This window comes from Xenia sp. Carnegie-2017, unplaced genomic scaffold (genome assembly GCF_021976095.1).
Source record: "Xenia sp. Carnegie-2017 unplaced genomic scaffold, XeniaSp_v1 HiC_scaffold_4, whole genome shotgun sequence".
In the NCBI taxonomy this organism is placed as follows: Eukaryota; Metazoa; Cnidaria; class Anthozoa; order Malacalcyonacea; family Xeniidae; genus Xenia; species Xenia sp. Carnegie-2017.
In genome coordinates this window covers 1086776-1094582 of record NW_025813504.1, presented here as the reverse complement: position 1 = coordinate 1094582, position 7807 = coordinate 1086776, and the positions used below count along the sequence as shown (strand labels likewise).

The following is a 7807-nucleotide window of genomic DNA, read 5'->3' as shown; positions in this document are numbered from 1 at the left end:
CATATATTGTTTTATTAACGAATTTCAAATGTCATCATAGCACATGATCACAAGTGAACAAGACAAAGTAATTGCTGCAGACTATTTTTAGCTTTATAAGTTAAAGTATGTTCTTTTATAAACACAATTAATTTATTGCTCCAAATAAGTGTACTGATGTGGTACTCTTTGATTTTAAAACGGCTATTGATATTTATTGTTACTAGGACTGCCATACTCAGCATAGCCATTAGCCAACGCTCTATGTAGCTATTTTTGATTTCCTGCTGTAATTAATGTTTGTGTCAGGAAAATATCAGAAAGAGATTGATCAGGGGAAAAACCTTATTTGAAACATTTTTGAATCTGTCGGTAGCTACATGTAAATATAGATTTTAATTCTACTATTCTTCATCATGATAAGCAAAGGTACAACATGCCTTTTCATATATCTATGTAATACAACAACAACTTTCATATTTTTCCTTATAGAACTGTATTTTTTTGGGGAAGGAATATAGAAAATTGAGACACCTGGATGGGCTTTATGTTTGAGGTTTTGTTTATAAAATTTGTTATAATCAATGCTGGTTTTTTAAAGTATCTTAATGTCACTAAAGTAACATGTGTTATTTGAAATACTACAACATAAAAATAACACCAAAATTTGCAACGTTTCGCGTTATCTGTAATTGCAAAATGTTCTGTCCACTTAGTTTAATAAAAAAGGAACAATATTTATAAACAAAAGTTAAAGAATATTTGAAGAACCAATAAACTCAACTTGATCTAGATTCCAAGTATTTTAAAAATTTCCCCTCTTTTTGACTATTAAAGAGTTCCTCTAATAAAGCTCTAAATTTTGTGTATTTACCTTCTAGTATAATAAGCATACCTTCTATTTTCTCCGTATAAACGTGTAAATTTGAAGGGAATTTAGCATGAGCAGTATCATCAGACTTTATTTCTTTGAAAAATATATAAAAGTAGAGCAAGTGAACAATAGCGTAAAATAGAAGGATGCTTTTTATAATAAATATGTTTCTAGAGAAAGACTGGATTAATTTGAGTTTATAAAGTTTACTAGATTAAATAAAAAAGAAAAAACCAAGAATTCAGTTCTTCAAGAAAATTACTAGAATTGAGCTAAACGTTCTTTCGAAGAACAAAGATATTTATTAATCTCGGATTTTAATCTAGCTTTTTAAAGTAATAAAGAAATTTTTTAGAATCCAAGTATTGTAAAACTTGTATTTTTCTTTAAACATTCAAAACTAAAAAACTGAAAAATGTAAAACTTTATTTATGTCCTAATTTTTACTTAAGTTTTTTTAGTTTTCTAATTTATACGAACAAAAGTTAGAAGCAAGTAGTAGAAAGTTTTTTAACTCGTCATATATAGAACAAACAAAATGTATTTGTAATAAATATAACCAGCCCCAGCCTTGTAGCTATGATAAAAAGCAAGAACAATTTTAAATAAAGTACTTGAGATTTTTTAAAGCATACGTTTATATTAAGTAAAAAGCAGATACTTAAAAAAGTAAAATAGTTGAACCTAAGCAAAGTCAAAAAAATTGTATTTAGGCATATCAGTTTGGAAACAATTAGGAGGAAAAGGCTCTCAGTAGTTTCTAGCCCTAAATTGCAAACCACATAGTAAAACATAAGACAAAAAGAAAACAAGGAAAAGTTTACCAAAAACAAATTTTAGTTGCAATTGTCTTTGGTTCTTAGTAGTTTAATTGAGTTTAGTTTTATTTATATGTTAAAAGAGATTTAAAATAATTTTGCTCCCAAATATATATTGAAGTGCATTACATTGTTCTCAATTTGCTAATCTTTCTTATCTACTTTAAGATAGCTCTACAAAAGGACTATATATAAGAGAATTTGACTAGATAAATGCCCAGGATGGTTAAACGTCCTAAAATAAGATCATTACTCGAAGTAAATCCAATTCCAATTTTACAAGAAACAGCTTTAACTAATTTTATCAATATTCCTGAAATTGTTTTTTTTCTGTTCAGATCGAGCCAAACATAATAGAAAAAGAAGTCATGAATTGTAAACAATAAAGACTAAAAAAATTTCGTATGAAATTTCAAACACTTCAAAAGTTACACTTTAAAACGCTGATATGTGCAATAATATACAAAAATAAAGATGAACAAACCAATACTGTTCAAAGATTCATTAAAAACAACATGATCCAAAGCAAATGATTTTTTTTCGAATTGCCTGCGCTTTCTTATAAAATTCTTTTGTTTGTCATTTTCTTTTATAGAATGAAACACATTACCAAGATATTTTAATGTCGTAGCTACATCAACATGTTCAGGACCAAGTGCTTTTTGTTGAATTTCCAACGCTTTTTCATAACACTCTTTGGCTTTGGCATATTTGTTGATATTATAATACACATTGCCAAGATCGTTTAAAGTCGTAGCTACATCAACATGTTCAGGACCAAGTGATTTTTGTTGAATTTCCAACGCTTTTTCATCATCCTCTTTGGCTTTGACTAATTTGTTGGTATCATAATACACATTACCAAGATTGTTCAAAGTCGTAGCTACATCAAGACATAAAGACAAATAAGCTTAATTGACAAAAACTGGACCCATTGACTCAGTTAACCCTCTGATCTGATAATAGTCTGGTTATATAGCTTCTATAGGTATCACAAAAGTGAAGCCCGATTATAAGTTCAAGGATGCGACAAATTAGACTTTTGCATGGACTGTTTTAAATAGGACACAAACGGCAATATTTCTTGGCCACAGAAAGCATTTTGATGTCAAATTCAATTGAATTACTCCTTCTACCCATGACGTATATTTTCATATCCATCACCGAAAAACAAAGAAAATCATTCATATCATTCGACATAGTTGACTTTTACCCATCGATCACCGAACACCTACTGGACAAATGCCTAGCGTGGGCAAAACAATACACAACAATCACAGAAAAAGACCACACCATTATAAAACACGCAAGAAAATCACTTCTTTTCCACCAAAACAAATCATGGTCCAAACGCAACGCTACCAACACGTTTGATGTAACCATGGGCAGCTATGATGGAGCGGAAGTTTGCGAGCTTGTAGGGCTATTCTTACTCGACCGACTACAGCAGCGGTACGGAAGCAACGTCGGCTTATACCGTGACGATGGCCTTGCAGTCATAAATACGAAATCTGGAAGACTCTGCGACAAAGAAAGAAAAACCCTCTCACACCTATTTGACGAGCTTGGACTAAAAATCACAGCGATGACAAACCATGAACGGACAAACTTCCTTGACGTAACATTTGACCTTAGCAACGACACCTACAAACCATATAGAAAACCCAACGACGAGCCCTCTACATTCACAGATCTTCCAACCACCCACCATCAGTATTACGCCAACTACCCACATCCATCAACAACCGAATTAACACACTCTCATCTGACAAAGACACCTTCGAAAATGCCGCACCAATTTACAACCAAGCTCTTAAACAAAGCAACTTCACCACCCAACTCACCTTTAATCCATCAAACATCAATGTAAACACCACGTACAACAGAAAACGTAACGTCACTTGGTTTAACCCACCATACAGCAAAACGTAAAACTCACATCGCCCATGACTTCCTACAACTTATCGACAAACATTTCCCACCAAATACTATACTCTCCAAGATATTCAACCGACACACAATACGCGTAAGCTACAGCTGCGGCGAAAACATGAAAACTTTCATAACCAGACACAACAAGACTATTTTAAAAGACTTAACCCAGACACAACCCAGAACAAGAACAACCCACCAAAGAAATGTAACTGCAGACAGAAACATCTATGCCCGACAAATGGCAATTGCCTGAAACCCAACGTGATTTACAAAGCCGACGTGACAACGACTGACAACAACGAAACAAAACTTACATAGGTGTTACTGCATGCGCTTTTAAGACACGATATCGAAACCACATTAAATCAATTACGAACATTAAATACCGCAACGAGACAGAACTTTCTAAATACACGTGGACACTGAAAGAAAACAAACGTAACTACAACATTAAATGGGACTTCATCAAACAACTTCCACCTCCGAACAAAACCAAAGAACGTCTTTGCCTTGAAGAAAGGCTACTTATCCTGAAAGGACGTAAAAGAACATTTTAAATAAACGTTCCGATATGTTTAGTGCATGCCGTCATGTAACTTAACTTTTAGTCGATGTATATAGTCAGCAAATAAAATATTATCTGTCAGTTGCCTGAAGATCGCCCTACGGCGTAGAGACAGCAAACAATTGTCCATTTTATTTTAGTTCATTTTATCTTACGCTCTTCTAATATATAGAATATTGAGCGCTCTTTTATCCAGGAATATTATCCATAATAATATATATATATATATATATATATATATATATATATATATATATATATATATATATATATATTTAAAATGAACTAAAATAAAATGGACAATTGTTTGCTGTCGCTACTGGAGTTTCACGCCGTAGGGCGATCTTCAGGCAACTGACAGATTATATATTATTTGCTGACTATATACATCGACTAAAAGGTGTTAAGTTACATGACGGCATGCACTAAACATATCGGAACGTTTATTTAAAATGTTCTTTTTACGTCCTTTCAGGATAAGTAGCCTTTCTTTCTAAGAACCTGCCGTCTTTGCCCAGAACCTGCCGTCTTTGCCTTGACAAGAAAATACAAATATTTGTATTTTCTTGTCTGTGTAAGTTGAGAAAATTACACAACAACATTATTGGCATGTGCACTTAATGAAAGTGAGCATGTGTCTTTCATTGTCTTTCAGTTATAAGTAAAACAAAAAGGAATGGACACATATACATAATGCGTACCTTTAGAAACTTTCATTTTAGTGCAGGTATTACATTTGTGCAAGTTTTGAATTTTGTTAACTCAAACTGCATGATTAGATTTATTATATACAATTTGTTTAGCGTGATATTAAGCAATTATTGAATGAAGTAGTATATGAATTAAGACTTATGAAGGCCAAGGTTTGTTTAATCTACCAATGCTGAGGCAGATAAAACACATTGATGCCTTGATAATTCTTTATATTACGTAAAAACCAATTCAATAATTGTTTTATGATTTATATAAAAAAGCAAGTGTTGCTTAAATGTGAAAAAGGTGTCGTAACGATTAAAGTTTTGTTCACTTGTTTTGTTTCTCGTGCGTATGAGATGGCGATGTAGCGCAAGGTAGTTTCTTATATCCGACTTACGTACGTAGTGGCATTCATATAAGTGGATTTATTCGATTGCTTTTAAATGAATAAACTAAGAAATATTATGATCCATATGTTTATATAAATTAGATTAAGAAGATATGCATATAGCAGACGATTCAGTTTTCCATTTAAGTGGCATCTCTTACAGATAAATATGTCAATGTTGTTGTAGGTGGTAAGACAAATAAAAATGATATATAGACTAACATTTTCTAATAATCATATATGTTATTTTCTTGCAGGTCCGAAAAGGCAACTTATTGGAATCGGCTTAATTAGCATTTTTGTAAATATGTATATTAAAACACGCACAGCAAAGTACATGAATTATAACTTGATTATATGGAAATTAAACTTTAGTTCGTATCTTTGAAAAGGCTGTTTTATGATTTCACAAACAATGCATCATTAATTGTCTGTTAAATGAACGTCGGATAAACGTCAGGTAAACGTTGTATGAACGTCGGATAAACGTTGTATGAACGTTGTATAAACGTCGGGTTTAAGTTGAAATACGTTACATCCCAACGTTCATCCTAACGTCGCCACCACGTTCCTACGAGTTCACAAAAAAACGTTCACCCAACTTTGTCCCGACGTTGAGTCAACGTTAGAGGAACGTTGGAACGCATTTGAAATGTTTTATTTTGATTGTCTCTTAGATCACTTCTTTGTTTGATTAACCAATCAGGAGCAAATTTTTTTAAAAAAATTGCACTCCATTTCCCTTTCCCTGCACCGTGTTTCTTATATTTTTCCACTGGTATTCACAATAAATTGCACTGCTCTTAATTAACCAATGAGAACTTAGAAATTTTTTCATGTATATTATTAAAGCGTAAATCAATAAAACCAATCCAGTGTTGGCTTCTGAGATTTACATAAAAATGGCAATTTTAAAAAATTGACAAATGACTTTTTAATTTCAGTTTAACAATATTTAGGAACATTTTTACCTTTATGAAGAACGTCTTCAGCCAAATTATTTTTCTCGATCTTGCGTAAAGCGGCGGCAAGTTCTTCGTACAACAACTGCTTATTTTCTCGTGATTCAAACCAAAACTTTAGCATTTCAAACCCTTGCCAGATCACTTTACGATTTTCTAGTTCAATTTCTTTTATTCTCGCATCTCTGACATTCAGAAATATTGCCAAATTCTTCCATATATCGGGAATTTCTTGGGCAATCTCTAGCAGAATTTGGTTAATTTCTGCAAAAAATACACATTTAAAAGCAAGTTAATAGCATTTTTTACTTTTGAAGAAAATGTTGGACATCCTACATCAACTATATAAATATACATAGCATGAGACTTGGTAAAATACATCAAAGGTGTGTCGTGTTGATTTTAATACAACTATGGATAACAATATCATAGTGCTTTCAGTAGTAATGTGTCAAAATGCTAGCACCAAATTAGCGTGATCTACTTTGGAAATTTTATCAAAGTGCGTTTTGCTACGGTAAAATTGATTCGTATTTTTTTGCATCATTTAAACTGCATACGCATTTAATATACACCACAAGTTCTTTTGAAAATAGACATGTTTCGACATCTTATGATGTCATCTTCAGTATGAGTAATATAATAAGTGATACAAGGTTTATATAATATGATATGATACATAAATTACAACAATAAAAAGGAAATAAGATAAATGAATGGAGAGCGTCCGAGCGTATTATAAACCAAATATTGTATTGAATTTAAAAACTTGAACATTGAGGTCAGGGTTAGTTTTGTTAATGTGGAGTGCTTCTTTGATTTTAAGGGTGAATGAGGTGCTGGCAGTGTCGATAATTTTGAAGCAAGAGGGTGAATAGTTTGTTTTAGATGAGTGAGATTTAAGAAGGTGTAGGTAGATATGAGAGTTTTTGTCTGTTGTTGTAGAGTTTTTATTAAGTGACCTTCCTATGTAAATGTCCTCTTAATATATACATTATAAGCGGAAGTAATATTCAACAGGAAGTGACGTCTACACATCTTCCCTTTTTAAGTAATATAAAAACTAATTGTAATAAATATTTATACCTATATAAATATACAAAAAGTATCTTTCGAAAGTTTTCTAAGTTCAATCTATTTAGGGGTTTACTCCCATTTCAGTAAAAAGAAATTAAATGAAGGTTAAAGGATTAAAGTAATGCGTTAACTGACTACTTTTCAAGATTTCATCAAAAAATAAGAATTCAGAAACATTAAAATTTTTTTACAAACTGTGTTCGAGAATCTTTCAAAATGGCGGCATGACACTAAACTCATATTGTTTGAAAAAGACTTTTCAAAACACGGGTGCTGATTAGTGCAATGCTCGAAAAAACCGTGTCTATAAAACCCTTTGTTGCACGAGAGTTTTAGTCTCCAAAAATTCTTGAAAAAGTTGCGTGGTTATTGCGGAATTTATTGTCTTTATATTCTTCTTAAAACGTTATTTCATAAAGAAAATAAAAAAAATTATTTGCCCAGTCCTATTGATATATATAAAAACTGTAGAGTTTTTATTAAATCTCTCTCCTATCTAAATGTCCTCTATAT

At 31.8% G+C, this 7807-nt stretch overlaps 1 long non-coding RNA gene across 1 annotated transcript; it reads right to left on the bottom strand.

The window, feature by feature from the left end:
• Window positions 1-2350: 2350 nt before the first annotated feature.
• On the bottom strand, window positions 2351-6271 carry LOC124455573. Its single transcript, XR_006951910.1, has 2 exons — window positions 6227-6271; window positions 2351-2554 (listed from the first exon to the last, which is right to left on the bottom strand). It is a non-coding gene; the product is annotated as an uncharacterized LOC124455573 (long non-coding RNA).
• Window positions 6272-7807: the final 1536 nt, after the last annotated feature.